Here is a 13945-nt window from a genome sequence, read left to right as displayed (position 1 = left end):
TTTAAACTTTGATTTTTACATTTCACACAGAATCGTGAATCTGCAGCACAAGATGATCTTTTAGTTAAGTTGAAGGCAGACCTATTAAACCAGCTAATTGAAGTTAGATCAAGTTTATAGACCAAGTATTTTTAATACCAAATAGATTTACCAAAAATTAGCGTGAATATTTTGAAATTATTGTTTTATAGTTCAAAGAAGGCGTTAAACAGAGGCACTATTTGGATCATAATCAATTATTTATTTCAGTGTTCGTATTGGAGGGGAGAAAAGAATAATCAACCATGGCAAATGTTATGGAACACATTTAAATATACATTGCCTTAACAATCAGGCTGATAACTTATTCAGATACACAAGACATGGAACACAGGGCACAGGACTCAGAATTGGTCTCTCCACACTCCACTGCCATGAAGCTGCCCTTCCTTTCAGTAAAATCATGGCTGACCTAAATTATTGCAAAACTCCTACAATCCTTATTTCTTCAGCAATTCAAGAAGATTTTGGGGGGGAAACAGTTTGAAGCATTAACAAGCATTTGCCCCAAGAAAATGCTAAAAATCCATCTCTAAAGGTTAAACAGAAATAAGAATTAAATAATTGAGGGCAAAAAGTTTCAGGAAAAAAGATGCAATTATTATAAAATCTCAAAGACAGTTTCTGTCAGTTTCAGTACTATTTTACATTAATACAGTTAAATACAATATTGCTTTATCAAAGTGCTAAAGCACAATGGTGACCTAGTCGTATACATTGGAAGCTATACTCCAGGCCACAAGTAAGCTGTGTACATGATGATGCAATAACTTTTCAAAGCTCTTGATTCTGGAACAGTGTTGCTGAATTGGAAAATTATAAATGTCAATCACATTTTTTTTAAAGTGTGCATGGCAAACAGAAAACTTGATAACTTAACATCAAGTGCAGAGAAGTTGCTAGAATGAGTCATCAAAGAATGAATGACATTTTAGATCAAAGACATACAACATGGATAAACCTATATCATTGTGTTCACAGCTCCTAACTGTACTGAGGTTTAGAAGTTGATCATGAGTTGAGCCATAGGTAGTTGTTTACATCAATCTCATCTTACCTCAATTTAACCTCAAGTAGAAATGTTAAATTTACAAAGTAATTTAGTTAATTAAAAATTGCTGGTAATACACACTACCATGACTTGGAAAGAGATTGCCATGTTTTGATGTGTACCTCACAGTTCCTCTTCAAGTTCTTATCCAAATTACCATAAATCTGGATTTTGTCCTGATTTTATAATATGATTTTTCATGTTTATGTCTGCTAAATGCCCTTTGTGGCCTTACTGTTATCATTCTGGAGACTCTGTCCTGGGTCCTGCACTTAAGTACCATTACAAAGAAGGCATGGCAGCGCCTCTACTTTCTTAGAAGTTAGTGCAGATTCTGCATGTCACCTAAAACTTTAACAAACTTATATGGATGCACAGTGGAATGTATCTTCATTGATAGTATCAAGGCCTGATATGAAAGCACTAATGCCCAAGAACATAAGAAATAGGAACAGGAGTAGACAATGCAACCAGTAAACAGAAAAGCCTGCTAACAGCAAAGGATACAGCTAAACCATCATAGGAAAAGCCCTCCCCACCATTGAGCACATCTTCAAGAAGCGCTGGCACAAGAAGGCATCATCCATCATCGATGACCTCCACCATTCAGACCATGCCCTCTTCACACTGTACCATCAAGTAGGAGATACAGAAGCCTTGGGTCCCGCAACAACAGGTTAGAGAAGTTATTCCCCTTCAACCACCAGGCTTATGAACCAGCATGTATAAGTTCACTCACCTCAGCACTGAACAGATTCCATAAACTATGGATTTATTTTCAGAGACTGTACGACTCATGTTCTCAATATTATTTATTTACTATCAGTTTGTTTTTGCACTTGCACAATCTGTCTTCTTTTGCACATTGCTTGTTTGTTAGATTTTGTGTGTAGTTTTTCATTTACTCTATTGTATCTACTGTGAATAAGCACAGTAAATGAATCTCAGAGTTGTGTATGATGGTATTTATGTATTTTGATAACAAATTTACTATAAACTTTGATAAGAACAACAAATATGTTCCCTTGAGAAATCCTCTATAGGAACTCTGCTAAGACTGAATGGCATGTATTATGTTGCAACTGTTTTCCTCCTTTGAGGATTTCAAAACATATGAACTAATATTAGAAAGAATATTCAATAGTTAATACATTTAAACAAAGGGTTAGCTTAATATTGGGTATTTAACTTTTTAATGATACATCAGTGGTTAAAAGGAAGTGAATCACAGATCAAATTTATAATTCTTTCCTCAGAAATGCATACCATATGCAGCACATACAATTAATCAATTAAATAATTCCTTAGCTCAAGTTATAGCTTAGATGGACAAGGGATACACCTAAGCTTGATTTGGAATTGCTGAAGTGGTCATGATCACTTCATGGAGATAACCAGACAATTTCTGCAGCTGGAGGAATGGATTAGAAACACAGTTAATGAATTGCGTTCAGTTTTTGGTACTAGTGGAGCAAGCCATCCATTATTTTACAACTATAATTAGATAACACAATAAGGCAACTAAAATTATATGTACTCTTGTGACACTTTCCTTGGTGACAGGGTACAAGCACAGCCAAGCTGTAGGAGATCTGCAGTTTTATCGGAACTGCATTTGTGTTGGTTCAAATTAACGTCAATTACAGATATTCACTTATTAGGTAGCATTGAAAAATAACAAGTGATTGTAGTGGAAAGGTGGGGAATTTGGGGAGAGTGACGACCAATAAACTGCAATCTTTAAAATCAATTTATGAATTAACACCAATGCTTATCTGGAAATCCTTTATCTAATAAAAAATAAAGTTAAAATGTATTTCATCTGTAGTGGCTACTTGAACAAATCAACACTGGTTAGAGACTAAATATGCCAGGGGTGGTTGTTCCAGTATGATGTGCTTTCAAATTCAAATACAAGATGCTTTTGGGAACATTAACATTGTATGGTATCAGGTCATAGAAGTCTGAAGTCTGAATAATGTACTAGAGACCATAAGGATTCAAAATGAAATAGTATCCTTAGTGGTACAACAATAACACATTGCACCTCTGCCTAAAATGAGATTCAAATCTTGGATGGCAATCCATTGCAGTATCATGCAGCCATAATGGCTTTCAAGAACAGTGTTGAAGGCAAGACTGACAATTGTGGTGACCATCTCTATTTTCTCAAACAATTCACAGGAGGTCGCCCCAAGAAGCATGCCAGAGGTTGCCAGCAGTTTAACCAAGAGGAAGGATATCTAAAGGCAAAGCCTTACTGGAGGAACATTTTGGTAATAAACATTAGCCAACATGTGAAAGGCTCTTTTTTTGTCAACAAAAATAGCAACATGAGCGGTGCTGAGGTAGTGACCTTGAAGTCAGGACTAAAAGAGAAATTAAACTTACTGGGACAGCTTTAGCAAGTATAATCGAAAGTTCTCAAAAGGAATATAAAAACATTGTGAGCAAGATTAGAAGATTAATGTCATCAATTAAAGGTCTTATGCAAAAATCAGAAAATGTCTCATAAGTGTAGTCTCATAATAAAGACTTGAATAGTCTCTGTGAAGCTGTTAATTCCTGGCCCAGATGAAGAAAAATAGACCAAAAGTTTTGCAAATATTGAGACTCTTATTGGTGCAGTCCTAGTGGAGTCTGAACAATGGCTGAAACAAATATGCAATGCTGAGAGTTATGTTGTCGAAACAAGTGAAAATATTTCTCAAATTCCAGGGCATGTTTTAACTTTTTATAAAGTTAAGAATCTACAGGATGATGTACACCCAGATGACAGTGCATCAAACCTGCAGTATGCAAGTTTTGTTGCTAGCAGAGCATCCCATGTGTCTGATAACCCCTCAGCACTAATAAAATGGTAGTTGATTTAGTTGCATTATTCACATGGCAACAAACATTGAAGGATAAACATGTGCTCTTTCATGGCCAGCTATCAAATCTGAAGATGTGATGGCTCTTCAGGACAATGGTCTTTTCTTACAGGCTGTTGTAATACATTGGGAGAAATTCAGTATATGTGAGAGCTCGACACAAATGCCAATATATTAATTGTTGTAAAGAAGTTGCCTCATATGCAGAGGGATAAATGGAGAAATGTGGTTTGTAAACTACTAGGTAAGTGCTACCATGACGCTACTTTCACTGACCCTGTTGAGTTTACTGGTGTATGGAAATATACAGGAGTTATAACATCACCAGCATATGGAAATATACAGGAGTTATAACATCACCTGAAATAAGCAAAGGTGTGAACAAAACTAAATCACAAATGTGTTCTAAGGCTAAAGGAAGTAACTTTGCTACTACTGTGGCCAATGTAAAAAGTAAAGCTAAAACTGAACCTGGATCTAATGAAAGAGAAAAGGTCTTGTCAGCCATAAGGGTTTGTCTGTTCTAGGAGGGTGAACGTACATTGGATTCATACTTTCAACTGAAAAAAAAGGTTCATAATGAAAAGATTGCCTTCCTAAAAGAAAATGGTGTCTGCTTTGGTAGTTTGTGTACTTGTGTACGGGGACACATCAGCAATGATTGCAGGAAACGTCTATCATGCAAGATATGCAGTGGCAAACATCCTAGTATATTTCATATTCACTCTGATAAAAATGATGCATTTCAAAACAAACTGTAAAAGATTCAGACATGATCATGAACACCAGCCCCAGTAAGGCCATTAGATACCAGGACATCCTGGTATTTACGTAATTGTGTTACCGGGGCTCGCATCCAGGATTGTAAACTTCCTATAATTGCAGTTCAAGGTGAAGTCAAAGAAGGGTAACAAGACCATGGTTACTTATACACGTTTGTACTTTCCTAGGTCAAGAGAGTACAGCAGTGTTCTGCATAGTGAGCTTCATGAACAAACTCAACCTAACAAGAAAAAGGACATGTATTCTCTTACACACCATGGGTTAAGAGAAGGTTGTGAATAACCATGCCATTTCAGGTTTGGAAGTGGCTGGTTCAGATAGAGAAAACTCTTGGGAACTACCTAACACAAGAAAGTACTCCTATACACAAAGGGAATATTCCTCATCAGAAGGATTTCCAGGAATGATCTTAACTGAAACATTTCATTTGCCAGAGACTGATTCAGAAACTGAGCAGTTGATAAGGACATATGTAGCTAAACCATTAGAACCATTGCAAGTGATTCACACTGTGGACCCTATGCTATCAGAACAATATTGGATTGGACTGTTAATGGACCACTGAAAGGAGACCATGGTGATGAAAGAGACTGCTCAGCCAGAGCTGACAGTTAACAGGATTTCCATTTTGAACTTGGATGAGCTTTGGCAGCAACAATTAAAGGCAGATTTCCCTGAATGCAGTTAGGATGAACAACCTGGTTTGTCAAGAGATCACGTTAATGGAGCTGGTGGCAAATTGTGCAGAACTGGTGGATAGTCATTACCAGATTAGTGTACCTTTGAGAAAAAGGATGATAACATGCCTAACAATAGGAAGATTGCTGAACATTATGCTCTGAATCTAAGAAAGAGGTTTATAAAGGATGTGTCATTTCACACTGATTGCACGGCTTTCATGAAGGATGTCATCTCCAGAGGTTATGCCAAAAGAGTGCCAGCAGAATATCTGGATTGCAGTAATGAGAATGTCTGATATTTTCCACATCATGGTGTCTATCACCCCAGAAAAGGGAAACTTCATGTTCTGTTTGACTGTGGAGCAACTTTTCAAGGAGTAAATGCTCAGCTGTTACAGGGACCAGATCTTACTAGTTCATTGATTGGAGTTAAAAATCAGATTCATAAAAGAACCAGTGCTGATTATGGTTGATATTGAATCAACATTTTTCAGTTTTAAGTACCAGTGGAAGACGCACACCGACTCAGGTCTCTTTGGTGGCCTGACGATTAGATTGATTAGATCTTTGGATTGGCCTATAACCAAGATCTGTCTTCTACAGAGGTCTGAGGACCTACAGCTCCAGAGGCTTCATGATTCTGTCCTGTCAGAGTGGTGGTAAAAATCACTTTGTACTAGGCTGTGAGTTGATAGCTGTGGCCTGCATAAATGTTGCATAACTTGTCTGGAAGAAGTAAAAGGACATATGTATTAATATTTCATGTCTCCTGTTTTGTGGTAGTATTTCATTATTAATATAGTATAATAATTAAGGAGTTGGATGTAGGAGCTATGTATCTATTTTCTACCTGCATTGTATTTTGTGTTGTGCATTTACTATGTTAGTTAGTCATGAAGGTTGGGGTGTGGTAGAAGTGAAGAGTTTAGTTATGCATTCATGTTTTGTCTTTGGGGGCCAGTTGAGTTAATGGAGTAAGTTAGAGGTTGATATCTCTTTTGGTGAGAGCTTAATTACATTTAAGAAAGCTTAAGCACGCTTAAAATTGCTTGAATAAGCTTAAATATGTTTGAATATTCTTGAATATATTTAAGAATGCTTGACTTAAGTAAGTTTAATAGGCTAAGATTGTTTATTTTGTTGTATCGCTAGTTTTATTGCCTCAAGATAGTTCATTTGACTAGTTTCTTAATAAAAGAGTTGAATGTAATCTTCAACTTTAGAGCCTTGTTATTGAGTTGGAGAGCATGTCATACAGGATCAACCCCCAATGCTCAGACTCTAAGCAGTGTTGATTTGATTGAGTAGTCACTATACCACCCGTTCATTTATTTTTCCTTTTTATGCTTTTCCGAATGGCATTTAAAGATGGGATCCAGACAACAGTTTGCAGCAGGTTTCAGCTTCCTCAGCAAACAGTAGTAGATCAACAAACTATGGCGATCAAAATGTGCAATTTTGAAATTAAACAGAAAATGCTAGAAACAGTCAAAAGGTCAAGCACCATCTGCAGATCAAACAAAGTCATCATTCACATTAAAGATCATTTTACATAAGTGGAAATGAGAAAACAAGTTAGTTTAAAGCTGAAGATAGTGTGAGAAAGGGAAATATGAAAAAAATATTTTATAGGGAGAAACCAAGATTAAGGTGTTGATAAATTGATTACCTGAATAGTTTAATGAGAGCAGTGAGAAAGATAAAATGAAACAAAGGCATAAGTAAGCACTGTCACTTTAATTTTCCTTCCCAATGACCTATTGTCTATGGCTTCCTGCACTGTTATAAGAGGCACAATGCAGACTTTAAGAAGAGTACCGCACCTTCTGTCTTTATATTACTACTTTCCACACAATATTCATTTCAATAATTTCGCATAACTCACATTCTGTGTTTGAGAAATGGGGGTGGGGGTGGTATGTCTTATAAATGTGTAGTTAAAGGCAAAGTGAGGGAAGTTTCAGGTTTCTGATTACTGCCACTATTTCTAGGGAATGTGCATCCTGTATAAGTTCAAGATGTCACATTGGAACTGGAAGGGCACCAACATCCAAGTGGGTAGGTTTGCACATGCATTTGAGCAGGTTTTAACTAATTTGGAAAAAAATGGGACACTGAGTCAATGTGCAGTTGGGGTGAGGTACAATCAAATGTGGAAGGAAGAAAAGGTCATATTTAAGAAAGGTGACAGGAAAAACCAGGTAACTACAGTTTAGCAAATCTTATACCAGTGGTAAGAAAACTATTGGACAAAACTTCTAATGGATGCTGTGTGTGTGTGTATGTATATGAGTGTGTGTATAAATATATAAATTTTTGTTACGGATTGGTTATAGTTTTTAGCATGGCATTGTAGAAAACTTGACTCACTTATTTGATTGAATACTTGTTGAGGAAGTAACTAAATGTACTGATGAGGGCAATGCAGTTGATGTTAACTAAATGGACTTTAGGAAGGCCTTTGATAAGGTCCACCTTTAATAGGTAAGCTTAAAAGGTTAGAGCCCTTGGGACCCAAAGCAAAGTGCTAATTTAGAACCAAAATTGGCTAGGTGACGGGAGGCAGAGGGTGGTAATGGAGCGTTGCTTTCCGACTGTTGGTCTGTGAGCAATGGTGTACCACAATGATCAGTGGTGATACTCCTGTTTATGATATGGATGTGAATGTAGAATGTATGATTAATAAGTTTGGAAATACAGTATCATAGAAATTCATGCTGTTGTACCTAACATTGGATTAGACTGCATAATTGTTAGTTTCTTTGCAGTTTATCTATTTTATGCCTGCTTGTAGTTTATTTAATGACCTATATACGTACATACACTTGTTGAGTATGTCTTCCTGTAGTCAGTGTCTACATGTAATTGTTTAGTTTGCTTCCTAGTGGTTATAGTTTGCATTATTCTGGAAGCTTCACATTATTAGAACAGGGGCTATCTGATTCATTAACTCTTACATACAAACTTGAATGGAATGTCTCTTATCCATGATGCAAGATGACTGGCACATTGGCCCTCCATCTTCAGCCTTTTTCTGTTCTTTGTTTCTTCTTTTCCTTTCCTCACAAGCCTTTTGCTACTCTGTTTCCAATTCTCTTTGTTCCTTTAACACTTAATAAAAAGATTGTGAAGCAACAAATTTTATGCCTCTTTCTTGACCCAATAGATCATTGGATCAAAATCACCAGAATCCAACATTTTGGCACAGTTGACAAGGATGGTTATGAAGATTTAAGGATTCTGAAGAATCCCAGAAAAAGTGGAAATTTTCACTGCTAAACTTAAAAAGATTTTACAGCTCTCTCTACTTCCAGATTATCTGAGAGAACTACCTAGTTCTGCTTCAATATATCATTTGATGAAATTGAAGTGCAGAAGCAAGGAAATATATTGCTATTCTTAAAAAGTGACCTGTAAAAAAGACGAGCACCAAAATTAATATTGTGTTCGGATTAAAGCCAGTGGGGTACAGAGAAATATTTAAATTCGTACAAGCCAGAGGGATATAGTTGCAAACTGTTGACATATCAGATCTTAGTCAAAGTAATAAAAAGTACATACAAATCAAGTATTACACAAAATTGAATTAAGATAATGGCCAAAGTCGTGAAACCGAGCTCTTACCTGAATAAACCATCTCAGTTTGATAAGATTAATGAAAAAATCTGAATGAACGATACCATCAGCATTAACCTTATTAAGATGTAATAAGATCCAGAGAATTTCTGAGAAAAAACTGGACTGTGTGAGCTAAGGATACAAATGTGTGGTCAGTTTGATCAAACGTGTGAGTAAATGAAAAAGTTAACGGGGTGAGCAAAGATGTTTACCGATCAATTTGGAAAGAAAAGTGAAATAAGCTACAAAAATATATAACAGACATTAAAAAGTCTAAAGAGCAAATTTCTGTATTAAATGAATTAAGTGAAAAAACAAATAAGTGTAATGAAATCAAAGTGCACCGTATGGAGTAAAAGAAGCACACTGAAGCAATATCAAAAACCGGAGCAGGGACGTCAAATGGCAGGTTCTGCCAGTGAAACTTTTTCTGATGCTTCTCCTTAGGAAACTCCCCCTACATCGAGCAGTCCTCTGAGACAGAGCCACCATCCGAACTCTGAGAAATTACAGGATTGACACAACATGGACTCTACAGCGGCCTCTAGCGGCTTAAGCCAGGGTGACAGAGATGAAACAATAGGATTGGCAGCTGTCACAATAAAGGCCATGGGAGTGAAGACACACAAGATTGAAGATGGAACCTATGAAAAGAGACTTACATTGGATAACCAAATTGCTAAGTGATGTATTGACAAGCTAATCCCTCATGTGGCAGATCCATCAACTATGTTCAATTTCTTGAAGCAATCACCCACAAGTTGTTTACAGTCACTGATATGGCCAATGGATTCTGGTCTGTACCATTTGTGTTCGAATGTCAACTGTGGTTGGCTTTCATAGCTGATGGTCAATGATAGCAGTGGATGAGGCTACCACAAAAGCTCCACAACAGTCCCACTGTCTATCACATGGCTTTGAAACAGCATCTGAGAGACTTACCAGCTATTGATTTGACTATCATACCATATATGGATGACGTTGCACTGTGACCATTCAACCAGTGGGAGTCTGTGAACAGAGCCACCTTTTCAATCTAGTCTGCACTCAAGATTAAAAATGCAGAACCTCATGGCAGTTTTTCGGAGTTGGATTGCAACTATTCACCAAGCAGGAGTACATGAACAGAGCTACCTTTTTAATCAGGTCTGCACTCAAGATTAATAAGGCAGAAATTTGTTTCAGTTTTTCCAGAGTTGGACCACAACCAGCCACCAAATGGGATTCATTACAAAGGGCAAATAAAAATAATGCCAGCACAAGTGGAGAGGCCATTACTGTAAGAGGGCCAGTGTTTGGAGTGGCTTTGGCTAATCGGGTTTGGGCGAAGCTAAGTATCTGGTAATTTCCTTTTTGTTCTTATTTCTTCTTTCTAGTCTATTAGGGCATAGTAGTGCAGTGAGAATGGCTCCGGGGCAGTGTACTGTGTATGAGACGTGGGAATTTTGGGATAATCACATCTGCACCAGATGAACCGAGCTGCAGCTCCTCAGAAAACATAATAAATAACTGGAGCTGCAGCTTGATGACCTTTGGTTCCTATGGGAGAATGACAGAACTGCAGTGGTGATAGGAGATTTGATAGTCAGAGGAACAGAGACAAGTTTCTGTGGATGTGATGGAGACACCAGGATAGTAAATTGCCACCCAGGTGCCACGGTCAGGGATGTCTCAGATCAGGTCCGTGGCATTCTAAAGGGGGAGGCTGAGCAGCCAAAGTCTTAGTACATATTGGCACCAATGACATAGGTAGAAAAGGTGAGGAGGTTCTGAAGAGAGATTTTAGGGAGCTAGGTAGAAAGATGAAATAAAAAGGGCCTCCACGGTAGTAATCTCTGGACTGCAGATTGTGCCAGGCACTAGTAGGTTAAGAATAGGATGAATTGGCAGGTGAGTGTGCAGCTGAGAAACCAGTGCACGGGGCAGGGTTTCAGATTTATGGCTCATCTGGATCTCTTCTGGAGAAAGTACAAACTGTACAAAAGGGACGGGTTACACCTGAATCTCAGGGGGAGCAATATCCTTGCAGGCAAGTTTGCTACAGTTCGGAAGAGTTTAAACTAACTTGACAAGGGGATGGGAACTGGAGTGATAGGGCTGAGGATGAAGTAGTTGGCTTACAAATGGAAGCAGTGTGTATAGTGAGACTGCTAGCAAGGACAGGCTGATGATAGGGCAAAATTGCAAACAACAGGATGCACTGCAATGCAAAAGGCAGACAAAATTGAAAAGGGTGAATACAGGACTGAAGGTGCCAATTTGAATGCGCACGGTATATGGAACAAGGTAGATGAACTTGTTGCACTTTTACAGATTGGCATGTATGATGTTGTAGGCATCACTGAATTGTGGCTGAAAGATTATAGCTCTGAGCTTAATATCCAAGGATAGACATTGTATCGAAAAGACAGGCAGTTAGGCAGAGTGGGTGGTGTGGCTCTGTTGCTAAAAAAATGAAATCAAATCATTGGAAATAAGTGACATAGGGTTGGAAGGTGTTAAATCATTGTGAATAGAGCTAAGGAACTGCAAGGGTAAAATGGACCTGATGGGAGTTGGATGCAGACCCCAAACAGTAGAAGTTACAACAGGAGATAGAAAATGCATGCCAAAAAGGCAATGTTGTAATAGTCATGGGGGATTTCAATATGCATGTAGATTGGGAAAATCAGGTTGGTGCTGCATGTGAAGAGGGGGTGTTTCTGGAATGCCTACAAGATGGCTTTTTTAGAGCAGCTCATGGTTGAGCCCACAAGTGTATTAGCTATTCTGGACTAGCTGTTGTGCAATGAACCGGAATTGATTAAGGGAGCTTAAGGTAAAAGAACCCTGAGGAGAAAGTAATCATAATATGATAGAATTCACCTTGAAATTTTAGGACAAGATAAAGTCAGATGCATCAACATTATAGTGGAGTAAAGGAAATTAGAGACATAAATGAGAAACTGGCCAAAATTGACTGGAAAAGAACCTTGGCAGGGATGACAGCAGGGCACTAATGGCTGGAATTTCTGGAAATAATTTGGAAGGCTCAGGATATCTACATCCCAAAGAGGAAGAAGTTTTCTAAAGGAACAATGACACAACCATGGCTAATAAGTCAAAGCCAACAGAAAAGCCAAAGAAAGGGCAGACGATAAAGCACAAAATAGTGGGAAGTTAGAGGATTGGGAGGCTTTTAAAAACCAACAGAAGGCAACTGAAAAAAGTCATTAAGAAGGAAAAGATGGAATATGAAGGTAAGGTAGCCAATAATATTAAAGTTACCAAAAGTTTCTTCAGATGCATACCCTGTAAAAGAGAGGTGAAAGTGGATTATCAGACCATTGGAAAATGCTTTCGGAGAGGTAGTAATGGGGAACATGGAAATGGTGAATGAACTAAATAAGTATTTTGCATCAATCTTCACTGTGGAAAATACTAGCTACAAGTTTAAAAGTGTTGGGGGTAGAAGTGTGTGAAACTGCCATTACGATGGACAAGGTTCTTGGGAAACTGAAAGATCTGAAGGTAGAGAAGTCACCTGGACCAGATGGTGTACACCCCAGAGTTCTGAAAGAGGTGGCTGAAGGGATTGTGGAGGCATTAGTAATGATCTTTCAAGAATCACTAGATTCTGGAATGGTTCTGGAAGACTGAAAAATTGTAAATGTCACCCCATCCTCAAAAAGGGAGAGAGGCAGAAGATAGTAAATTATAGGCCAGTTAGTTTGAACTCAGTAGTTGGGAAGATGTTGGAATCAATTGTTAAGCATGTGGTTTCGGGGTACTTGGAGGATGTAGTCTATTTCCTTAAGGGAAAATCTTGCCTGATAAATCTGTTGGGAATTATTTGAGCAGGATAGACAAAGAGATGTTGGTGGATGTCATGTACTTCAATTTTCCGAAGGGGCTTGACAAGGTGTCACACATGAGATTGCTTAACAAGTTAACAGCTCATGTCATTACAGGAAAGATACTGGCATGGATAAAGGATTAGTTGATTAGCAGGAGGAAAAAAGTGGGATAAAGGGAGCCTTTTCTGGTTGGCTGCCGGTTACTGGTGGTTTTCCACAATGCTAGGAGCATTCTTTTTACATTATATATCAATATCAAGGGCATTGAACCCATGAATACTACCTCACTTTTAATAAATATATTACTTCTGTTTTTGCACTATTACAATCTATTTATATATATATATATATATATATATATATATATAGATTTACTTATTTATTTTTCCCTTTTTATATTATCATGTATTGTATTGTACTGCAGCTGCTTTCATAACACATTTCATAACACATGCCAGTGTTAATAAACCAGATTCTGATGTTAGCATTCATTTCAAAAGGACTAGAATATAAAAGCAAGGATGTAATGTTGAGGGTTTATAAAACACTGGTGAGGCCTCACTTGGTGTATTATGAGCAGTTTTGGATCCCTCATCTTAGAAAGGATGTGCTGACACTGGAGAATATTCACAGAAGGTTCAGGAAATTATTTTGGGATTGAAAGGCTTGTCACATAGTATGAACGGCGTTCAATCGTTCTAAGCCTGTACTCAGTGGAATTCAGAAGATTGAGAAGAGACCTCATTGAAACCTATCGAATGTTGAAAGGCCTCAATAGAATGGTTGTGGAGAGGAGGTTTTCTATGTTGGGGGAGTCAAAGACCAGAAGACGCAGCCTCAGAATAAAGAGGTGTGCTCTTAGAACGGAGATAAGGAGAAATTTCTTTAGCCAGAGAGTGGTAAATCCATGGAATTTGTTGCCACAGGTGGCTGTAGAGGCCAAGTTACCGGATATATTTAAGGCAGAGGTTGATAGATTCTTGATTAATTGGGGTGTGAAGGGATAAAGGGAAGAAGGCAGGAGATTGGGGCTGACAGGGAAAATGATCTGCCATGATGAAATGG

This window comes from Hypanus sabinus, chromosome 1 (assembly GCF_030144855.1).
Source record: "Hypanus sabinus isolate sHypSab1 chromosome 1, sHypSab1.hap1, whole genome shotgun sequence".
In the NCBI taxonomy this organism is placed as follows: domain Eukaryota; kingdom Metazoa; phylum Chordata; class Chondrichthyes; order Myliobatiformes; family Dasyatidae; genus Hypanus; species Hypanus sabinus.
The sequence above is the reverse complement of the archived record's forward strand: the minus strand, read 5'-3'. Positions refer to the sequence as shown.